This window comes from Mus musculus, chromosome 8 (genome assembly GCF_000001635.26).
Source record: "Mus musculus strain C57BL/6J chromosome 8, GRCm38.p6 C57BL/6J".
In the NCBI taxonomy this organism is placed as follows: Eukaryota; Metazoa; Chordata; class Mammalia; order Rodentia; family Muridae; genus Mus; species Mus musculus.
The window spans coordinates 104867744-104891185 of record NC_000074.6 but is presented as its reverse complement, the minus strand read 5'-3'; the positions used below and the strand labels follow the sequence as shown (position 1 = coordinate 104891185).

The following is a 23442-nucleotide window of genomic DNA, read 5'->3' as shown; positions in this document are numbered from 1 at the left end:
AGTTTTGCAGGCAAATGCATGGAACTAGAAAATATCCTGAGTGAGGTGTCTCAGACCCAAAATGACATGCATGGTATGTACTTTCTAATAAGTGAATATTAGCCAAAAACAAAGCTCAGAATACCCAGCATACAATCCACAGAACTCAAAAAGGTTAACATAAGGCCTAAGTGAGAATGCTTCAATCTCACTAGGGAGGGAAAAGAAACCAGAGGACAGAGGTAGGTAGGTAGGGAAATGGGTTGCTGAGGGGTGGGGAAAGGCCAGGGGAAAGGGGGAACATGATCAGGTATTGGAGGAGGAGCAGGGTGAAGCCCTGAGGGCCAGCAGAATGAATGGAAATATACAGCTTCTAGAGATGAGAGGTGGGAGATGGGGGGAACCTTCTAGAATGTACCAGGGATCTGGGAGGTGGGAGAATCTCAAGGCTCAAAGGGAGGGACCTTAGATGAAATGCCCAACAGTGGGCAGAAGGAACTTGTATAATCCACCTCCAGTAGAAAGACAGGGCATCAAGTGGAGGGATGGGGTTCCCATTCCACAGTCAGAAACTCTGATTTAGAATTATCTCTGCCTAGAAGAAATGCAGGGATAAAAGTGGAAAAGAGTGTGAGGGAAAGAAGGTCCAGTGATAGGCCCAAATTGGAACCAATCCCAAGGGGAGGCTTCAAGGTCTGACCCTATTACTGATGCTGTGATATGCTTACAAACATGGCAGTCCTCTGAGAGGCCCAACAAGCAGCTGACTGAGACAGAAGTAGATACTTACACCCACCCAATGGACAGAAGGCAGGAATGCCTGTTGTTGAATTAGGGAAAGGTTGGAAGAAGCTAAGGAGAAGGACTATCCCATAGGAAGACTAGCAGTCTCAAATAATCAGGACTCCTGAGATCTCTCAGACACTGAGCCACAAACCAGACAGCATACAGTAGCTAGTTCAAGGCCCCCAACATATATACAGCAGAGGACTGCCTGGACTGGCCTCAATGAGAGAAGATGCAACTAAACCATGAGATACTTGAGGTCTCAGGGAATGAGGAGGTCTGGCAGGCTGTGTTGGGAGGTGTAGGTGATGTGGGGACATTTTCTTGGAGACTGGAGAGGAGAAATGGATGAGAAACTGTCAGAGGGTAGAATAGGAGGGGAAAAACGACTGGACTGTTAAAAAGATTAAAGATAATAAAAAATTAAAATAAAAATTATTGGAAAGAAGTTATTTCCCACTGTCCTTGATTTCCCCACTGAACAGAACACCAGAGTACCAGAGTATAAAGGCTGAGACAGCAGGGCTGAGAGCACTTACAGTGGAGACCATCTCAGAGGTTTCAGAGATAAGGTCAGGAAGCAGGGCCACCCCACTCTCCATGATGGCACCATGGAAGAGCCCTTGGGACATGGGGGACACAACATGTGAAGACACACTTGTGCCACCTGCAGACTCGCCAAAAATAGTGACCCGGTCAGGGTTGCCTCCAAAGTGGGCGATGTTCTGCTGGACCCAGCGTAGGGCAGCTGCTTGGTCCAGGTATCCCCAGTTGCCTCTGGCATGCTGGTCTCCAGTGCTGAGAAGTGGAAGGGACATGGATCAAAGGGCTGTCTAGGTTCTGATCAGCTACTATTGCCCAGTAATGATCTTACCTGAAAAAGCCCAGGACACCCAGACGATACTGGATAGTAACAACCACCAAGTCCTCATTGACTGTCAATAGAGATCCATCAAACATGGAAGCCATTCCTATAACCAGTGCACCTCCATGGATCCACACCATCACCTGGAGAAGTCAAGAGAGATGCCAGGAAGCTCCTAGCCTGTCCAAGCTCTCTGGTCTGCTTACTAGAATATCAACTCCTGGGACTCTGTGCAGCTACAGACATATGTAAAAATTCTCAGGACTTCAGAGCCTTGGCCACTGCCAGGGCAACTAGTATTCCCATTAATGTATTTCTAGTCCCCATTCCCACCTTGTGTCTCAGTTTGAATTCATTGCTCTCTATATAGAATAATCTCATCATTACATAGGCTCTTCACAGTGGAACAAAGTGGGGTGTTTCCATGAATATCTCTCCAGATTACAAATGGAAAGGATCACCAACCCTCATTGTCACAACAGATAACCCAAGAGTATAAGTTTGAGTGACCTCAGTTTTGAGGTCTTGAGCCCCTAAGTGGATCTGCAAAGAACAAGTCATTGAATGAGTTCTGATTTCATCAGACAGCAAGGGCCTTTGATGGCTCAGAGGTCCAGTGCTCTGTGTCCCATACCCAGGATTCAGCTGCATCATGTGGCTGAGATGGTCTTCTTTGGCCCAAGAAAGGTAAGACTTTTATCAGGGTCCACCCTGTAATGGAACTCAGGTTGCTTTTGTCCCTTCTAATCATCTTGACAAAATGCCTTCTCCCCAAGCTGGCCACAGCCTGACATTCACAGGCAGGTTAGAGCCCTCATGGGCGTGGGCTGGTGTGTAGATGTTGAGATACAGGCAGTCCTCAGACATAGGGAAGGAAGACAGCATCATTTTCATTTCGGGCAGGCCTTCATTCATCATATCATGATTTTGCAGACACCTGATGAAAATAGCAGACAGATATTCCAAGAGATGGATCGTGATCAAAACCCAGTGTAAGTCTGGAGATCTTATCTCAGCCACCTTCAGCTGCTGCTCCTCCTGAGACACCCTGCTGACACATACTCTCTCTCTAAGTCCTTTCCAACCAAGGTAAAGGTCACTGGCTTTGTATAATTTGGGGTGGAGCCAGATTTCTAGGGAGGCTGCCAGTCAGGTGGGGCCTGAATGTCATTCTTTCTGAGTCTGGGATAGAGAACGATCTAGATGTCCACATGAAAATGAATGGCTGTCTGTAGTGGTATTCATGGAATTGTATAAGAATAGAAAAGTGAGGTAAACATTAGCAGCCATGTAAGCATTTTCTAGTCTCTGTTCCTGGGTGTGGCTGTGATGTAAACAGCTCCAGTAGTTTTGATTCACTGTGTTTTCCCCAAAGGATGGATTGTAATGTGGAGCCTCTAATAGTAGCCTTCTCCCCTAACTTGCATTTGTTGGTACATTATTACAGCAACAGAACACAAACTAAGATCCTCATATTGGAGTTTTGGACTCATACAACTACTAGAGGATTCAGTGGCAATGCTGCCCTAAAGGGTAGTGAGTAGACCTTCATCACATGTACAGACTCTCAGGGATCTTCTCTTGTCTGCAGTGTCTGCAGTGGTAAGTACATATACTTGTTCCTTGTTCAATGGCACATGGCCTTATAGGTTTTCACAATGACTGTCAGGATGGGGCTAGCAAGTTATCAATCACTGCTGTAGTCTTCAAGGACATGAAGTATATTCTCCTGGATTCAGAGTGATTGCTGCCTAATATGTGACATTTACTCATGCCTAGAGATGCACCCATTGTGGCAGAGAACACTTTGGTTAATTGGAATGTGTGAACAATTTTATCTTTGCTTCTCTCCATAATACCGCCATGTTATTCCCTATGAGTGCCAAGCTCTGACCTAGGAGCCTGGCCCAGTTGTACTACTCGACATTAGCACATCATCAGAAAAACCCATGGGGCACTCATCTACAAAGAGAGAAAACTGCTGTGTAACTGAAATGGAGGAGACACTTCAGCATGGCCCAGAGCTCAGAGCACAGTCTCCCCCAGTACCTGAAACCCTCTGGGTCCAGAACTTACATGGCTGGATGTGAAGTTCCATCTCTTACACCACTCCATGGCTCAGGGGCCTCAGGAGGTGCAAAGCGCAGTGGTCCTACAGGAGGCTTGGCAAAAGGAATTCCCAGGAAGGTGTGGACACCAGCTTTAGTGTCCTTCACATGTACAAGGCTTCCTCGGATCTGGCCAGTGTGTGTGTTTCTGATGGGGCTGGACTCTGGTGAGTACTGACCTGATGGAAAGATGCCATCTGGATTAGTTTTCTGTAACCAGCTGCCAACATATTGTGAGATTTTTGTCTCTTTGTTACCAGGGCACAGAAAAAGGGAATCCAACCACTTTGCCCCCACTACCCCTGGTTCACCTGTGAGTGTGGGAGCTTCCTTACCCCTCCAGCTAGAAACCACTCCATATATGAATGGTCTCCCTATGATCGTGACCTACAGTTTGATAATGTCTGGCTATGATTTCAATTAGTTTCCTCCCTGCCCCCATGCTTTCCCTCCCACAAACTCAGCTATTCGCTGACTTCAGTTATTCTCCGCTGCCAGTTTAGTGAGCCTCACCATGCACATGGATAAGAAGCAGCAGCCCAAAAAGCACAGCATTCAGCCAGCTATGCAGTTGGTTCTGTGGCATGGTCAGCTCTCAGCCCAGGTTCTGGGCTGCTTGGAAGACTAAGTTTCACAAACAGGAAGCAGAATATGTGAGTCCTGCCAAGGCAGGGATTTAAATCAAAAGATGTAGGCGGGGAACTTGTTGTAGTCGGGTGGTTGTGGTCAAAGTTCTCACTGTAGCAGAAGTGATTAGTCACAAGAGATAGGAGCCAATGTTCAGGAGGTAGGGGAAAGTCCCCTCTGCTGTTTCTGTTCTCTCTCTGGCCTCCTGAAAAGACACTGCATGAATTATGAAGCTTGTCTTTGATACCAGGTACCCTGTCCCCTTACCTAGCCAGAAAGCTGTAACAGGAGAAGCCAGAATGCTTCTATGAGAAGGTCAGAGCCTTCAGGTTTCTGTCTCTGCCTGTACCAGATACTCAGCCATAGGCCTTCATAAACAAATAGTGCCAGCAGGGAGCAAGCCTCCCAGGAGTGCAGACAGGTCTGTGAGTGCAGGTTGGATCACAACCCCTTCTCATAGGAGCCTGCACAGAAGCCTCAGGACAAAGGAAACTAGGGGCGGCCTGGGACCCAACTCGTCTGGTCTCCATTTGCACACAGAGCTGATCCTGTGCCACAGTTCTACATACCCAAATTTCTCCCAGAGAGAACTGGTCTCTCAAGAGTACTGACACACAGGCTTGCCGGAGAGACAAGCCAAAGTCAGACAGCAAGACCAACTAACACCAGAGACAACCAGATGGCAAAAGGCAAGTGCAAAAACATAAGCAACAGAAACTAAGATTACTTGGCATCATCAGGACCCAGTTCTCCCACAACCACGAACCCTGGTTTCTGCAACACACCAGAAAAGCAAGACTCTGATTTAAACTCACATCTCAAGATGAAAATGGAGGAATTTAAGAAGGAGGTAAATAACTCCTTTAAAGAAATACAAGAGAACACAGGTAAATAGGTAAAAGACCTTAAAGAGGAAACACACACAAAAAAAATCCCTTAAAGAATTACAGGAAAACACAACCAAACAGATGCAGGAACTGAACAAACTATCCAGGATCTAAAAATGGAAATAGAATAAAGAAATCACAAAGGGAGACAACACTGGAGATAGAAAAGCTAGGAAAGAGATCAGGAGTCGTAGATACAAGCATCACCAACAGAATACAAGAGATAGAAGAGAGAATCTCAGGTGCAGAAGATACCATAGAAAACATTGACACAACAGTCAAAGAAAACTCAAAATGCAAAAAGCTCCTAACTCAAAACATCCAGGAAATCCAGGACAAAATGAAAAGACCAAACCTAAGGAAAATGTGTATAGAAGAGAGTGAAGAATCCCAACTTAAAGGGCCGGTAAATATCTTCAACAAAATTATAGAAGAAAACTTCCCTACCCTAGAGAAAGAGATGCCCATGAACATACAAGAAGCCTACAGTACTCCAAATGGCTTGGACCAGAAAAGAAATTACTCCTGTCCTATAATAATCAAAACACCAAATGCACTAGCAAAGAAAGAATATTAAAAGCATTAAGGGAAAATGGTCAAATAACATGTAAAGGCAGAACTATCAATTATACCAGACTTCTCACCAGAGACTATGAAAGCTAGAAGATCCTGGGTAGATCTCATACAGACCCTAAGAGAACACAAATGCCAACCCAGACTATGCTCCACTATGTTCATAGCAGCTTTATTTATAATAGCGAGAAGCTAGAAAGAACCTAGATGTCCCTCAACAGAGGAATGGATACAGAAAATGTGGTACATTTACACAATGGAGTACTACTCTGCTATAAAAAACAATCAATTTATGAAATTCTTGGGCAAATGGATGTATCTGGAGGATATCATCCTTAGTGAGGTAACCCAATCACAAAAGAAGTCATTAGATATGCACTCACTGATAAGTGGATATTAGCCCAGAAACTTAGAATACCCAGGATACAATTTGCAAAACACAAGAAAATCAAGAAGAAGAAGGAAGACCAACTTGTGGATACTTCATTCCTCCTTAGAATTGGGAACAAAATATCCATGGAAGGAGTTACAGAGATAAAGTTTGGAGCTAAGTCAAAAGGATGGATCATCCAGAGACTACCCCACCCGGGGACCCATCCCATAATCAGCCACCAAACCCAGACACTATTGCAAATGCCAGCAGGATTTTACTGAAAGTTCCCTGATATAGCTGTCTTGTGTGAGGCTATGCCGGGGCCTGGCAAATACAGAAGTAGATGCTCACAGTCATCTATTGGATGGAACACAGGGCCCCCAATGGAGAACCTAGAGAAAGTAACCAAGGAGCTAAAGGGGTCTGCAACCCTATAGGAGGAACAACAATATGAACTAACCAATACCCCCAGAGCTCGTATCTCTAGCTTCATATGTAGCAGAAGATGGCCTAGTTGGCCATCATTGGGAAGAGAGGCCCCTTGGTCTTGCAAACTTTATATGCCCCAGTACAGGGGAAAGCCAGGGCCAAGAAGTGGGAGTGGGTGGGTAGGGGAGCAGGGCAGGGGGGGAGGGTATAGGAAACTTTCAGGAGAGCATTTGAAATGTAAATGAAGAAAATATCTAATAAAAAAAGATGTGAGGAAAAAACCCTCTCAATTACCATAGATGGAGAAACCAAGATATTCCATGACAAAAACAAATTTATACAATATCTTTCCAGAAATCCAGCACTACAAAGGATAATAGGTGGAGAACACCAACACAAGGAGGGAAACTACACCCTAGAAAAAGTAAACAAGTAATCTTCTTTCAACAAACTCAATAGAAGATAACCACACAAACATAAAAATAAGATCAATAATAACAAAGAGCAACAATCACTATTCCTTAGTATCTCTTAACATCAATGGACTCAATTTCCCAATAAAAAGACATAGACTAACAGATTGGATACATAAACAGGACTCAGCATTTTGCTGCACACAGAAAATGCACCTCAGTGTCAAAGATAAAAACTACCAGATTCGATTGCTGGCGTTTGGAGAGCGGTGGACCGAGCGGCCGGCAGGCGGAGCGGTTGCCTGGGCTTGTCTGTGTCCTTTGCCTCAGAAAAATTTTTAAGTGCCTCCATTATGCCAAGAAGGGCCAGGTTTTGGATGACTTCAACTAACAATGGAGACTGCTGTCCTAGGGCTTTCTCTGCATAGACCAAGCTGGCCTCGAACTCAGAAATTCGCCTGCCACTGCACGGGTGACCGTGTGGAATACAGAGGCCAGCCGTTTCTGAGACGGGCGAGAGTCGCAGAGCCTCTGGGGCGGCGCCATCTTCAGCTCCAGACAGCCGGCCACCTTCCTGGTGAGAGCACGGGGGTCTGCCCAGCCTGAGAGGTTTGTGTCACAGGCGCCGGCGGGAGCCTTCTTGGCTCCGGGACTCCGCGGAGGGCAGGCTGCACGGGTGACCGTGTGGAATACAGAGGCCAGCTGTTTCTGGTACGGGCAAGAGTCTCAGAGCTTCTGGGGCGGCGCCATCTTCGGCTCCAGACAACCGGCCACCTTCCTGGCGAGAGCCACAGAGCTTCTGAGGCAGCGCCATCTTCGGCTCCAGACGGCCGGCCACCTTCCTGGCGAGAGCCACAGAGCTTCTGAGGCGGCGACATTTTCGACTCCAGACAACCGGCCACCTTCCTGGCCAAAGCAACACAGCTTCTGGGAAAGATCCTGTTTTGGGCCTTCACCTTCAGCCAGGAGGAGGTCCAATCACCAGATAACTGTGCACCTTCCCTGAAAGAGGAGAGCTTGCATGCAGAGACTGCTCTGACCACTGAAACTCAGAGGAGAGAGCTTGTCTCCCACGCCTGCTGATTGAGGGTAACAAAATCAACAGAGGAAAAATCTCTTAACAAAGACGACTATAACAACTAACTCCAGAGATTGCCAGATGGCGAAAGGTAAACGTAAGAATCCTACTAACAGAAACCAGGACCACTCACCATCATCAGAACCCAGAACGCCCACTTCGCCCAGTCCAGGACACCCTAACACACCTGAAAAGGTAGATCTGGATTTAAAAGCATATCTCATGATGATGGTAGAGGACATAAAGAAGGAATTCAATAACTCACTTAAAGAGATACAGGAGGACACTGCTGAAGAGTTACAAGTCCTTAAAGAAAAACAGTAAAACACTGCTAAAGAGTTACAAGTCCTTAAAGAAAAACAGGAAAACACAACCAAACAGGTAGAAGTCCTTATAGAAAAACAGGAAAACACATCCAAACAGGTGATGGAAATGAACAAAACCATACTAGACCTAAAAAGGGAAGTAGACACAATAAAGAAAACCCAAAGTGAGGCAACGCTGGAGATAGAAACCCTAGGAAAGAAATCTGGAACCATAGATGCCAGCATCAGCACCAGAATACAAGAGATGGAAGAGAGAATCTCAGGTGCAGAAGACTCCATAGAGAACATCGGCACAACAATCAAAGAAAATGGAAAATGCAAAACGATCCTAACTCAAAACATCCAGGAAATACAGGACACAATGAGAAGACCAAACCTACGGATAATAGGAGTGGATAAGAATGAAGATTTTCAACTCAAATGACCAGCAAACATCTTCAACAAAATTATTGAAGAAAACTTCCCAAATCTAAAGAAAGAGATGCCCATGAACATACAAGAAGCCTACAGAACTCCAAATAGACTGGACCAGAAAAGAAATTCCTCCCGACACATAATAATCAGAACAACAAATGCACTAAATAAAGATAGAATACTAAAAGCAGTAAGGGAAAAAGGTCAAGTAACATATAAAGGCAAGCCTATCAGAATTACACCAGATTTTTCACCAGAGACTATGAAAGCCAGAAGAGCCTGGACAGATGTTATACAGACACTAAGAGAACACAAATGCCAGCCCAGGCTACTATACCCAGCCAAACTCTCAATTACCATAGATGGAGAAACCAAAGATTTCCACCACAAAACTAAATTCACCCATTATCTCTCCACGAATCCAGCCCTTCAAAGGATAATAACAGAAAAAAACCAATACAAGGACGGGAACCATGCCCTAGAAAAAACAAGAAGATAATCCCTCAACAAACCTAAAAGAAGACAGCCACAAGAACAGAATGCCAACTTTAACAACAAAAATAACAGGAAGCAACAATTACCTTTCCTTAATATCTCTTAATATCAATGGACTCAATTCCCCAATAAAAAGACATAGACTAACAGACTGGCTACACAAACAGGACCCAACATTCTGCTGCTTACAGGAAACCCATCTCAGGGAAAAAGACAGACACTACCTCAGAGTGAAAGGCTGGAAAACAATTTTCCAAGCAAATGGTCTGAAGAAACAGGCTGGAGTAGCCATTCTAATATCGGATAAAATTGACTTCCAACCCAAAGTTATCAAAAAAGACAAGGAGGAACACTTCATACTCATCAAAGGTAAAATCCTCCAAGAGGAACTCTCAATTCTGAATATCTACGGTCCAAATGCAAGGGCAGCCACATTCATTAAAGACACTTTAGTAAAGCTCAAAGCACACATTGCACCTCACACAATAATAGTGGGAGACTTCAACACACCACTTTCATCAATGGACAGATCGTGGAAACAGAAACTAAACAGGGACACAGTGAAACTAACAGAAGTTATGAAACAAATGGACCTGACAGATATCTACAGAATATTTTATCCTAAAACAAAAGGATATACCTTCTTCTCAGCACCTCACGGGACCTTCTCCAAAATTGACCATATAATTGATCACAAAATAGGCCTCAACAGATACAAAAATATTGAAATTGTCCCATGTATCCTATCAGACCACCATGGCCTAAGACTGATCTTCAATAATAACATAAATAATGGAAAGCCAACATTCACGTGGAAACTGAACAACACTCTTCTCAATGATACCTTGGTCAAGGAAGGAATAAAGAAAGAAATTAAAGACTTTTTAGAGTTTAATGAAAATGAAGCCACAACGTACCCAAACCTTTAGGACACAATGAAAGCATTTCTAAGAGGGAAACTCATAGCTCTGAGTACCTCCAAAAAGAAACGGGAGAGAGCACATACTAGCAGCTTGACAACACATCTAAAAGCTCTAGAAAAAAAGGAAGCAAATTCACCCAATAGGAGTAGACGGCAGGAAATAATCAAACTCAGGGGTGAAATTAACCAAGTGGAAACAAGAAGAACTATTCAAAGAATTAACCAAACTAGGAGTTGGTTCTTTGAGAAAATCAACAAGATAGATAAACCCTTAGCTAGACTCACTAAAGGGCAAAGGGACAAAATCCTAATCAACAAAATCAGAAATGAAAAGGGAGACATAACATCAGATCCTGAAGAAATCCAAAACACCATCAGATCCTTCTACAAAAGGCTATATTCAACAAAACTGGAAAACCTGGACGAAATGGACAAATTTCTGGACAGATACCAGGTACCAAAGTTGAATCAGGATCAAGTTGAACTTCTAAACAGTCCCATATCCCCTAAAGAAATAGAAGCAGTTATTAATAGTCTCCCAGCCAAAAAAAGCCCAGGACCAGACGGGTTTAGTGCAGAGTTCTATCAGACCTTCAAAGAAGATCTAATTCCAGTTCTGCACAAACTATTTCAGAAGATAGAAGTAGAAGGTACTCTACCCAACTCATTTTATGAAGCCACTATTACTCTGATACCTAAACCACAGAAAGATCCAACAAAGATAGAGAACTTCAGACCAATTTCTCTTATGAATATCGATGCAAAAATCCTTAATAAAATTCTCCCTAACCGAATCCAAGAACACATTAAAGCAATCATCCATCCTGACCAAGTAGGTTTTATTCCAGGGATGCAGGGATGGTTTAATATACGAAAATCCATCAATGTAATCCATTATATAAACAAACTCAAAGACAAAAACCACATGATCATCTCGTTAGATGCAGAAAAAGCATTTGACAAGATCCAACACCCATTCATGATAAATGTCTTGGAAAGATCAGGAATTGAAGGCCCATACCTAAACATAATAAAAGCAATCTACAGCAAACCAGTAGCCAACATCAAAGTAAATGGAGAGAAGCTGGAAGCAATCCCACTAAAATCAGGGTCTAGACAAGGCTGCCCACTTTCTCCCTACCTTTTCAACATAGTACTTGAAGTATTAGCCAGAGCAATTCGACAACAAAAGGAGATCAAGGGGATACAAATTGGAAAAGAGGAAGTCAAAATATCCCTTTTTGCAGATGATATGATAGTATATATAAGTGACCCTAAAAATTCTACCAGAGAACTCCTAAACCTGATAAGCAGCTTCGGTGAAGTAGCTGGATATAAAATAAACTCAAACAAGTCAATGGCCTTTCTCTACACAAAGAATAAACAGGCTGAGAAAGAAATTAGGGAAACAACACCCTTTTCAATAGTCACAAATAATATAAAATATCTCGGCATGACTCTAACTAAGGAAGTGAAAGATCTGTAAGATAAAAACTTCAATCTCTGAAGAAAGAAATTAAAGAAGATCTCTGAAGATGGAAAGATCTCCCATGCTCATGGATTGGCAGGATCAACATTGTAAAAATGGCTATCTTGCCAAAAGCAATCTACAGATTCAATGCAATCCCCATCAAAATTCCAACACAATTCTTCAACGAATTAGAAGGAGAAATTTGCAAATTCATCTGGAATAACAAAAAACCTAGGATAGCAAAACTCTTCTCAAGGATAAAAGAACCTCTGGTGGAATCACCATGCATGACCTAAAGCTTTACTACAGAGCAATTGTGATAAAAACTGCATGGTACTGGTATAGAGACAGACAAGTAGACCAATGGAATAGAATTGAAGACCCAGAAATGAACCCACACACCTATGGTCACTTGATCTTCGACAAGGGAGCTAAAACCATCCAGTGGAAGAAAGACAGCATTTTCAACAATTGGTGCTGGCACAACTGGTTGTTATCGTGTAGAAGAATGCGAATTGATCCATACTTATCTCCTTGTACTAAGGTCAAATCTAAGTGGATCAAGGAACTTCACATAAAACCAGAGACACTGAAACTTATAGAGGAGAAAGTGGGGAAAAGCCTTGAAGATATGGGTACAATGGAAAAATTCCTGAACAGAACAGCAATGGCTTGTGCTGTAAGATCGAGAATTGACAAATGGGACCTAATGAAACTCCAAAGTTTCTGCAAGGCAAAAGACACCGTCAATAAGACAAAAAGACCACCAACCGATTGGGAAAGGATCTTTACCTATCCTAAATCAGATAGGGGACTAATATCCAACATATATAAAGAACTCAAGAAGGTGGACTTCAGAAAATCAAATAACCCCATTAAAAAATGGGGCTCAGACTGAACAAAGAATTCTCACCTGAGGAATACCGAATGGCAGAGAAGCACCTGAAAAAATGTTCAACATCCTTAATCATCAGGGAAATGCAAATCAAAACAACCCTGAGATTCCACCTCACACCAGTCAGAATGGCTAAGATCAAAAACTCAGGTCACAACAGATGCTGGCATGGATGTGGAGAAAGAGGAACACTCCTCCATTGTTGGTGGGATTGCAGGCTTGTACAACCACTCTGGAAATCAGTCTGGCAGTTCCTCAGAAAACTGGATATAGTACTACCGGAGGATCCAGCAATACCTCTCCTGGGCATATATCCAGAAGATGCCCCAACTGGTAAGAAGAACACATGCTCCACTATGTTCATAGCAGCCTTATTTATAATAGCCAGAAGCTGGAAGGAACCCAGATGCCCCTCAACAGAGGAATGGATACAGAAAATGTGGTACATCTACACAATGGAGTACTACTCAGCTATTAAAAAGTATGAATTTATGAAATTCCTAGCCAAATGGATGGACCTGGAGGGCATCATCCTGAGTGAGGTAACACATTCACAAAGGAACTCACACAATATGTACTCACTGATAAGTGGATATTAGCCCAAAACCTAGGATATCCAAGATATAAGATACAATTTCCTAAACACATGAAACTCAAGAAAAATGAAGACTGAAGTGTGGACACTATGCCCCTCCTTAGAAGTGGGAACAAAACACCCGTGGAAGGAGGTACAGAGACAAAGTTTGGAGCTGAGATAAAAAGATGGACCATGTAGAGACTGCCATATCCGGGGATCCATCCCATAATCAGCTTCCAAATGCTGACACCATTGCATACACTAGCAAGATTATGCTGAACGGACCCTGATATAGCTGTCTCTTGTCAGAGTATGCCTGGGGCTAGCAAACATAGAAGTGGATGCTCACAGTCGGCTATTGGATGGATCACATGGCCCCCAATGAAGGAGCTAGAGAAAATACCCAAGAAGCTAAAGGGATCTGCAACCCTATAGGTGGAACAACATTATGAACTAACCAGTACCCCGGAGCTCTTGACTCTAGCTGCATATGTATCAAAAGATGGCCTAGGCGACCATCACTGGAAAGAGAGGCCCATTAGACACGCAAACTTTATATGCCCCAGTACAGGGGAAAGCCAGGGCCAAAAAAGGGGAGTGGGTGGGTAGGGGAGTGGGGGTGAGTGGCTATGGGGGACTTTTGGTATAGCATTGGAAATGTAAATGAGCTAAATACCTAATAAAAAATGGAAAAAAAAGATAAAAACTACCTCAGAATAAAGGTTTGGAAAACAATTTTCCAAGCAAATGGTCCCAGGAAACCAGCAGGAGTAGCCATTCTAATATTGGATAAAATCGACTTTCAACCAAAAGTCATCAGAAAATATAAGTAAGAACACTTCATACTCATCAAAGGGAAAAATCTACCAAGAACTCTCAATTCTGAACGTCTGTACTCCAAATGCAAGTGTACCCAAAATTCTCAAATGAGGAATGAATGGCTGAAAAGCACCTAAAGAAATGTTCATCATCCTTAATATTCAGGGAAATCCAACTTAAAATAACCCTGAGATTCCACCTCACACCAGTCAGAATGGCTAAGATAAAAAACTCAGGTGACAGCGGATCCTGGTGAGGATGTGGCAAAAGAGTAACACTTCTTCATTGCTAGTGAGATTGCAGGCTAGTACAACCACTCTGCAAATCAGTTTGGCGGTTCCTCAGAAAATTGGACACAGTACTACCTGAGGTCCCAACAATACGACTCCTGGGTATATACCCAGAAGATTCTCTAATATGTAATAAGCACACATGCTCTACTATGTTCATAGCAGCCTTATTTATAATAGACAGAAGCTGGAAAGAACTCAGATGACCCTCAACAGAGGAATGGATACAGAAAATGTGGTACATTTACACAATGGAGTTCTACTCAGCTATTAAAAACAAAGAATTTATGAAATTCTTAGGCAAATGGATGGAACTAGAAAATATCATCCTGAGTGAGGTAACCCAATCACAAAAGAACACATATAATATGCACTCACTGATAAGTGGATATTAGCCCAGAAGCTCAGAATACCCAAGATACAATTCACAGATCATGTGAAACTCAAGAAGAAGACCAAAGTGTGGATACTTCAGTCCTTCTTAGAAGGAGGAACAAAATACCCATGGGAGGGAGGAGATACAGAGACAAAGTGTGGATCAGAGAATGAAGGAAAAGCCATCCAGAGACTGCCCCACCTGGGAATCCATCCCATATACAGTTACCAGAACCAGACACTATTGTGGTTGCCAAGAAGTGCTTGCTGGCAGGAGCCTTATATAGCTGTCTCCTGAGAGTCTCTGCCAGAACTTGACAAATACAGAGATGGATTCTTGCAGCCAACCATGGGACTAAGCAGGGGGTCCCCAATGGAGGAGTTAGAGAAAGGATGGTAGGAGCTGAAGGGGTTTGCAGCCTCATAGGAGGGACAACAATATGAACCAACCAGTACCCCCAGAGCTCCCAGGGACTACACCAACAACCAAAGAATACACATGAAAGGACCCATGGTTCCAGCCACATATGTACCAGAGGATGGCCTTGTGGGACATCAATGAGAGGAAAGGCCCTAGGTGCTATGAAGGCTTTATGCCCCAGTACTTCTTAATCCCAGACATTTCTCTAGCTCAGCTCGGGAAATCCCTGTGTGCTCTGCTCCTCACTGTACCATCACTCAGAGGCCCCGTGTGGATGATGGTCATAGCCACAGTGAAAATGTGAAACGAAGCCGGAAAGTGGTAGCAAATGCCTTTAATCCCAGTGCTTGGGAGGCAGAGGCAGGCGGATTTCTGAGTTCGAGGCCAGCCTGATCTACATAGTGAGTTCCAGGACAGCCAGGACTATACAGAGAAACCCTGTCTCTAAAAAACAAAAAGAAAAAAAGAAAGAGAAAATGTGAAATGAAGAAGACACTCAGGATCTGCTCTGTAGAAGGGAGTAAGAGGGAGAGCATGAATGATAGAGATAGAGATGTGGGTTTGAGAGAGAGAGAGAGAGAGAGAGAGAGAGAGAGAGAGACAGAGACAGAGACAGAGACAGAGAGACAGAGACAGAGAGAGACACAAACAGAGAGAGACACAGACAGAGAGAGACAGAGACAGAGGGACAAACACAGAGACCTTGCTTTGCCTCTCAGATTACAAATGTCGTGCGTGATCAGGGCCACCATGACATAACTGGCAGAGAGACAGAGACTGAATAACAGCTGGCGCTGGAATGTGGAGCATGGAGACCATCAGGGGAATTCCAGAGACTGGTAGACTCTTCAGAATGATGAGTCTACAACTGCTTTTATATCAGCTGCTCGAATGCTGTAATTTTTCCTTAGTTAAGGACCACTGCTCTACTCACACAAGCTTGTCAACCACTTTAGGAGTAGAGCCACTGATATTTCAACAGTGCCCTACCTTATAAATGTGGAAACTCAATCACTGGGATATCCTATATTTAGACAATTGACACAGCCTGGGCTTGTTTTTGATGACATATATCAATGCCATCCCCAAGAGCATCTAACATTCCACCCATAATTTCTTCTTGAGCTATCTCTGGGATTGCAGAAATATCAAGTTGATTATCTCATTGTTGTAAAAGATCCCTTCCTCATAACTTCATATGTATGTCAACCACATTAGGTTGTAACTTCCCTGTTTTTCCTTCTGGGCACACATCAATCCATGGTATACTTTATTTTATTTGAGACAATTTTCTAATTTCTACAAACTGTATACAAACCTACTGCAATGTCCCCATCCTGGAGTTGGTGAGAAAATTGCTTTTCAAGTCTTTAATGCTTGAGAGGAGATGGATGGATGACTTTTCTCACAAGCTTAGCTACAGCAGAAGGTTAATCTCCAAATCCAAGCCTTAGCAGCTGCCCTGACACCAACTATATCTCTGCAAAGGGAACAGGGAGGTTGTGCATGTCCTACCCCACCCAGGACCAGCCTAAGTCAACTCTGGTAAGGGTCTGTTTAATATATGATTACAAAAGGTATTGGTCCTGCTGGTGCTTCAACCTGTGGCAGCCCACCAAGCCATGCCCTGCCTGCAAAAAGCCATACTAAAACTCAACATGCTCCCCATGCAGATTTGCCCTCGGTTCAATTTGGAGTTCATGGTGTTTTGGGAATAACATTCCAAACTCCTGAAGGCAATAAAGCTTAGGGAAAGCAAGTTTTCTGTTGCCAATTTTAAATATAAGAAAACATAACTTGCTGAGAATAGACACAGGATTTTTGTCACAGACAAACATTCCCTGGAGCATCCACTTCATTTGAAGAAGGTCTGGGACTTGGAGAAGAGGAGAATGAAGACGGGGAGAAGATAATGGAAAGAAGGAGGGAATGAAAGAAGGAAAGAAGAGTATAATCTCAGTTAAAGAAGATGGAGGCTCTTTGAGGCTCACACATCCACAGTGTTATTTGAGAATTTATTGAATTTAATGAAAGTTTGGCCAGAATGATAAGTAATACAGAGTATTTTTCATACATGAAAGCTCAAAGACTGAGGTGACAGATGCTTATGTAAGTGTTGGAACAAATAAAAATAAATAAATGGAATTTGTAGCGCTATTGACTTTAAACCCCAAACACATTTTTTTTGATACAGGGTACTAAAGCTCCCTGTGCTTGTCCTGAGAAGCCTTTAGCTCCTGGATCTTCTGGGGCAGAGTCTTGGTCCAGAACTGCAGCCTTCCAGCCTTCAGGGCTCGACCCACAGCAGGCTGGATGTCCAGTTGCAGGTACTGCTCATCATGGTCCATCACAGGCCAGTAGGGTAGACCCTCACTGTTGGGGTTCCTGTGGATATATCACACAGCAAAGAACAGTAAGGTTACACTCATCCAAAGCCTAATCCTATGTTTTGGATCAGGGCAGTAGAACAAGTAGGACATTGGTTAAGGGGTCTGATGTGACTTGTGTCCTAATATGTGCATACAAGTGTCACTCATGAGGTTCTGCTTCATGTGGGGAGACTGCCTGACCTGCTTTGTGTTACCTCTAAGAGGTGAGATCTAAGGAACAGTAACATAGCATTATAGCCCCACCAGCTTTGTCACTGTGAGATGACCCATGTCTGACACCTACAAAGTATCTGTATAAATGTGCTATTGTGTAGGAAAGACCTGTATGTGATGAAAGATCCATGGATGCTACAAGGCCACCATCCAATAGAGAGCCCTAGATAGGAACCAACACACGTTAGGTTGAGGGGTGTATTCTCACCCATGTCGTGCAAAGTTGGCCCAGTACTTCATCATCCTCCTGCTCAGCAGCTCCTCCTCCTCAGTGAAGTCAACTGGAGTCATAAGGAAGACAAAGTCAATGCCACCTCATGCAACTGTCAACTCATTCTTCACATGCCCCATCCCAGCTCCCAAACTGTTGGCTTTTGTTGCCTCCCTTCTTCATTATTCAGAATCCAAGATCCTTGTAAGTTTCTAATTCAATTACGGCCTTGATGTGCTGTCACCTCTCTATCACAGGCTAGACTGTGATTCAGATTCTAAGCTGGGCATGGATTTGAGGCCACAATAGGCTGCACATTGGATTTCTTTTTCTTTGCTCACAATCTAGGTTTTCTAAAATGGAAGCTCAGAATCCCTATAGGAAATCATCGGGGACCTTGATCAAGATAAAAAGTGAAGACTCACGTTTCATGCCCCAGAAGAAGGACGCAAAGACAAAAGGAATCTCATCAGCATGGTCAGCCTTCACGTGGGGTGGTCTGACATCCTTGAAGTAGCTGGGTGGATGTTGGAACTCATAGAAGTAGACAGGGGCATGGGAGCCTGGAGGTGGGAAAAAGAGTGACTTAGTTGACTCTCATCTGAAGTTTTACTGATAAGCAGTTGGTAACAAGGTAGCTTGATAAAACTTTACCAAGAATCATAGAAGTAAAATGAGAGAGTGGGATTCAGGCTGAGCACAAGCCATGGAAAAGCCCTTGGCTAATCAGTGCCCATGGCCTTCCCAGCTGAGTGCTTTTGTTAAGTCAATAGAGTTATCAGCAACCCATTTTCTTCTCTCTACCCAGATTTCACTCTCTTAAACTGGACATTAGGAGACCTAGACACCACCATACTCCACAGTGCTCACCATGACCCCCATCTCTGAGCTGCTCCCCTAAGCTTTGACACAGATATACTCACGTTGAAAATGTGCTACTTGGAGTGCAGGGATCACAAACATGAAATCTCCCATCATCTCTGTGAACTGTATTTGGAGGGTCTGGGCATCCTCAGTGTCCCCCATGTACTCTTCCATTAGCAGGTCACTACACTCAGGAGGCAGCATCTACACCAAGGTGATCAGGAGCAATGAGGTTGCCATATTGTAGATTAGGTAGACAGCAAACTTTGGTGTTGGGAGAATGGGGTCTGGGATTACCTAGGATATAGGTCTGAGTACAACACACAGAATCACAATATGTACTGATTGTATTAATAAAGATGCTGTCTGAGAAAGAAATGTGAGGGACACCTCTATTTGGATAGGACCAGAGGTGTCTCACCATTTGTACTGCTGTATCCTTCAGAACAGCCTGCAGGTTCTCTCTGGTTATTCCTTTTATCATCTGAGCAGAGCCCATGACCTGGGAGCAGAAGACAGTATTAAGTTTAGGGTCTGATGGACTTGGATTAAAGATGTATTGAGTTTCCTTGAACACATCTACTTAGCATATGAGTGTCCAGGCTCCCAGAGGATTGGAACTCTGCCTTACCACAGGAATGGACCAGCCAAACTCATCATTGTTGACACCAATGATGCTGGGGACAGGGTGAAAATCCTCAGATGCCAACAACTCTTTGGGAATGCCTGGGGAAGAACTCCCCATCCACCACAGCAGGGATCATCTTGAAGACCTGTGAGGTATTAGAGGTCGATGCTGAAGGTTAATGAAATAAATATCCTGATGTCTACTGAGTAACCTCCACCTTTTTCTCATTTCTCACTAGTTTCAGGGTGATCTGCTCACCCTGGAGGAGAATCTACACTTAGATTAGCTTATCTTGTATTCATTTTACACACAGAACTGAAAGAACACAAAGGCATAAAGATGAGCTATTTGGTTCAGAATCTCCCATCATGAACACCAGGTTCTCCCAGACACACAATTCTCCCAACCTTGTTAATAGCCAGAATCTCTGCTTCACTTTTGCCTCTCAGACAGCGCACCAGGGCCTGGGAATCCATAGCCTCACATCCAGAAAGCTTGGCCACCGTCTGCAGAAGGAATGAGGCAAGATGGAGAGTTATCAGTTCCAAGACGACGCTGTTGTGCATAATTCCCACACTGTAGGGTGTGTTGTGTGGATTGGAATAAATTGTATTGTTGTTCCCAGTTTCCTATTGCTCAAAGATGACAGCCAGCAAGCAGGACTCTTTCTTCCTACATATGTTTTGTGTAACTTTGTTTTCTCCACCTGTTTTTAATGTGTTTCATGTATCAGGGAAACTGTAATTTTCTCAAGGTTTGTACACGGAGGTTAGGGAAAAAAGTCTCAGTCTTCACTGTATCCCTTATTTAACAGGGTGGCTTCTTGTTTTGTTGCTGCCTACACCAATGAGTCGGTGTGTCGACATCCAAGGATTCTCTTCTCTTTACCTTCCACCTGACCAGAGTAACATGAAAATTACAGATAGATGTTACTATTTCCAGCCCTTTGTGTGTTCTCGGGATTTGAACTTATGGCCTCAGGCTTCTACTCTAAGCACTTTTAAAAACCAGTGAATCAGTTCCCAAGCACATGCACACTTATTTTTGCTAATTATAGAAACTTCAAGGACCAGTGTGTGGACAGATAGCAAACTTATCCAGTATAGTAGAAGTGAATAGATGTTAACCCCTGAGCTTTTCAGAAATTATTGGAAAGAAGTTATTTCCCACTGTCCTTGATTTCCCCACTGAACAGAACACCAGAGTACCAGAGTATAAAGGCTGAGACAGCAGGGCTGAGAGCACTTACAGTGGAGACCATCTCAGAGGTTTCAGAGATAAGGTCAGGAAGCAGGGCCACCCCACTCTCCATGATGGCACCATGGAAGAGCCCTTGGGACATGGGGGACACAACATGTGAAGACACACTTGTGCCACCTGCAGACTCGCCAAAAATAGTGACCCGGTCAGGGTTGCCTCCAAAGTGGGCGATGTTCTGCTGGACCCAGCGTAGGGCAGCTGCTTGGTCCAGGTATCCCCAGTTGCCTCTGGCATGCTGGTCTCCAGTGCTGAGAAGTGGAAGGGACATGGATCAAAGGGCTGTCTAGGTTCTGATCAGCTACTATTGCCCAGTAATGATCTTACCTGAAAAAGCCCAGGACACCCAGACGATACTGGATAGTAACAACCACCAAGTCCTCATTGACTGTCAATAGAGATCCATCAAACATGGAAGCCATTCCTATAACCAGTGCACCTCCATGGATCCACACCATCACCTGGAGAAGTCAAGAGAGATGCCAGGAAGCTCCTAGCCTGTCCAAGCTCTCTGGTCTGCTTACTAGACTATCAACTCCTGGGACTCTGTGCAGCTACAGACATATGTAAAAATTCTCAGGACTTCAGAGCCTTGGCCACTGCCAGGGCCACTAGTATTCCTATTAATGTATTTCTAGTCCCCATTCCCACCTTGTGTCTCAGTTTGAATTCATTGCTCTCTATATAGAATAATCTCATCATTACATAGGCTCTTCACAGTGGAACAAAGTGGGGTGTTTCCATGAATATCTCTCCAGATTACAAATGGAAAGGATCACCAACCCTCATTGTCACAACAGATAACCCAAGAGTATAAGTTTGAGTGACCTCAGTTTTGAGGTCTTGAGCCCCTAAGTGGATCTGCAAAGAACAAGTCATTGAATGAGTTCTGATTTCATCAGACAGCAAGGGCCTTTGATGGCTCAGAGGTCCAGTGCTCTGTGTCCCATACCCAGGATTCAGCTGCATCATGTGGCTGAGATGGTCTTCTTTGGCCCAAGAAAGGTAAGACTTTTATCAGGGTCCACCCTGTAATGGAACTCAGGTTGCTTTTGTCCCTTCTAATCATCTTGACAAAATGCCTTCTCCCCAAGCTGGCCACAGCCTGACATTCACAGGCAGGTTAGAGCCCTCATGGGCGTGGGCTGGTGTGTAGATGTTGAGATACAGGCAGTCCTCAGACATAGGGAAGGAAGACAGCATCATTTTCATTTCGGGCAGGCCTTCATTCATCATATCATGATTTTGCAGACACCTGATGAAAATAGCAGACAGATATTCCAAGAGATGGATCGTGATCAAAACCCAGTGTAAGTCTGGAGATCTTATCTCAGCCACCTTCAGCTGCTGCTCCTCCTGAGACACCCTGCTGACACATACTCTCTCTCTAAGTCCTTTCCAACCAAGGTAAAGGTCACTGGCTTTGTATAATTTGGGGTGGAGCCAGATTTCTAGGGAGGCTGCCAGTCAGGTGGGGCCTGAATGTCATTCTTTCTGAGTCTGGGATAGAGAACGATCTAGATGTCCACATGAAAATGAATGGCTGTCTGTAGTGGTATTCATGGAATTGTATAAGAATAGAAAAGTGAGGTAAACATTAGCAGCCATGTAAGCATTTTCTAGTCTCTGTTCCTGGGTGTGGCTGTGATGTAAACAGCTCCAGTAGTTTTGATTCACTGTGTTTTCCCCAAAGGATGGATTGTAATGTGGAGCCTCTAATAGTAGCCTTCTCCCCTAACTTGCATTTGTTGGTACATTATTACAGCAACAGAACACAAACTAAGATCCTCATATTGGAGTTTTGGACTCATACAACTACTAGAGGATTCAGTGGCAATGCTGCCCTAAAGGGTAGTGAGTAGACCTTCATCACATGTACAGACTCTCAGGGATCTTCTCTTGTCTGCAGTGTCTGCAGTGGTAAGTACATATACTTGTTCCTTGTTCAATGGCACATGGCCTTATAGGTTTTCACAATGACTGTCAGGATGGGGCTAGCAAGTTATCAATCACTGCTGTAGTCTTCAAGGACATGAAGTATATTCTCCTGGATTCAGAGTGATTGCTGCCTAATATGTGACATTTACTCATGCCTAGAGATGCACCCATTGTGGCAGAGAACACTTTGGTTAATTGGAATGTGTGAACAATTTTATCTTTGCTTCTCTCCATAATACCGCCATGTTATTCCCTATGAGTGCCAAGCTCTGACCTAGGAGCCTGGCCCAGTTGTACTACTCGACATTAGCACATCATCAGAAAAACCCATGGGGCACTCATCTACAAAGAGAGAAAACTGCTGTGTAACTGAAATGGAGGAGACACTTCAGCATGGCCCAGAGCTCAGAGCACAGTCTCCCCCAGTACCTGAAACCCTCTGGGTCCAGAACTTACATGGCTGGATGTGAAGTTCCATCTCTTACACCACTCCATGGCTCAGGGGCCTCAGGAGGTGCAAAGCGCAGTGGTCCTACAGGAGGCTTGGCAAAAGGAATTCCCAGGAAGGTGTGGACACCAGCTTTAGTGTCCTTCACATGTACAAGGCTTCCTCGGATCTGGCCAGTGTGTGTGTTTCTGATGGGGCTGGACTCTGGTGAGTACTGACCTGATGGAAAGATGCCATCTGGATTAGTTTTCTGTAACCAGCTGCCAACATATTGTGAGATTTTTGTCTCTTTGTTACCAGGGCACAGAAAAAGGGAATCCAACCACTTTGCCCCCACTACCCCTGGTTCACCTGTGAGTGTGGGAGCTTC

The 23442-nt window shown here is 43.9% G+C and overlaps 2 long non-coding RNA genes and 2 pseudogenes across 4 annotated transcripts in view; 2 read left to right on the top strand and 2 right to left on the bottom strand.

Annotated features, from left to right (window-relative positions):
* Window positions 1-4388, bottom strand: part of Gm8798 (predicted gene 8798) — a 14278-nt pseudogene extending 9890 nt beyond the window's left edge.
* Window positions 2814-22087, top strand: Gm33141. Of its 2 annotated transcripts, none has more exons than XR_387975.1 (3): window positions 2814-2902; window positions 3078-3232; window positions 21938-22087. It is a non-coding gene; the product is annotated as a predicted gene, 33141 (long non-coding RNA). The 2 variants fall into 2 exon arrangements; XR_387976.3 differs by lacking the exon at window positions 21938-22087 and adding an exon at window positions 18286-18494.
* The window catches only part of Ces2d-ps (carboxylesterase 2D, pseudogene), a 6660-nt pseudogene continuing 320 nt past the window's right edge, over window positions 17103-23442 (bottom strand). Inside the window, exons 2-12 of the transcript NR_033726.1 lie at window positions 23081-23291; window positions 21803-21941; window positions 21014-21147; window positions 20679-20937; window positions 19837-19935; window positions 19433-19574; window positions 19223-19303; window positions 18861-19005; window positions 18363-18500; window positions 17935-18007; window positions 17103-17508 (exon numbers count right to left, since the gene is read on the bottom strand). The product of NR_033726.1 is annotated as a carboxylesterase 2D, pseudogene (transcript). The remainder of the gene's footprint in view (window positions 17509-17934; window positions 18008-18362; window positions 18501-18860; window positions 19006-19222; window positions 19304-19432; window positions 19575-19836; window positions 19936-20678; window positions 20938-21013; window positions 21148-21802; window positions 21942-23080; window positions 23292-23442) is intronic.
* Window positions 22188-23442, top strand: part of Gm33218 — a 15940-nt gene continuing 14685 nt past the window's right edge. The window contains exons 1-2 of the long non-coding RNA XR_387977.3: window positions 22188-22276; window positions 22452-22606. This is a non-coding gene — a long non-coding RNA (predicted gene, 33218). The remainder of the gene's footprint in view (window positions 22277-22451; window positions 22607-23442) is intronic.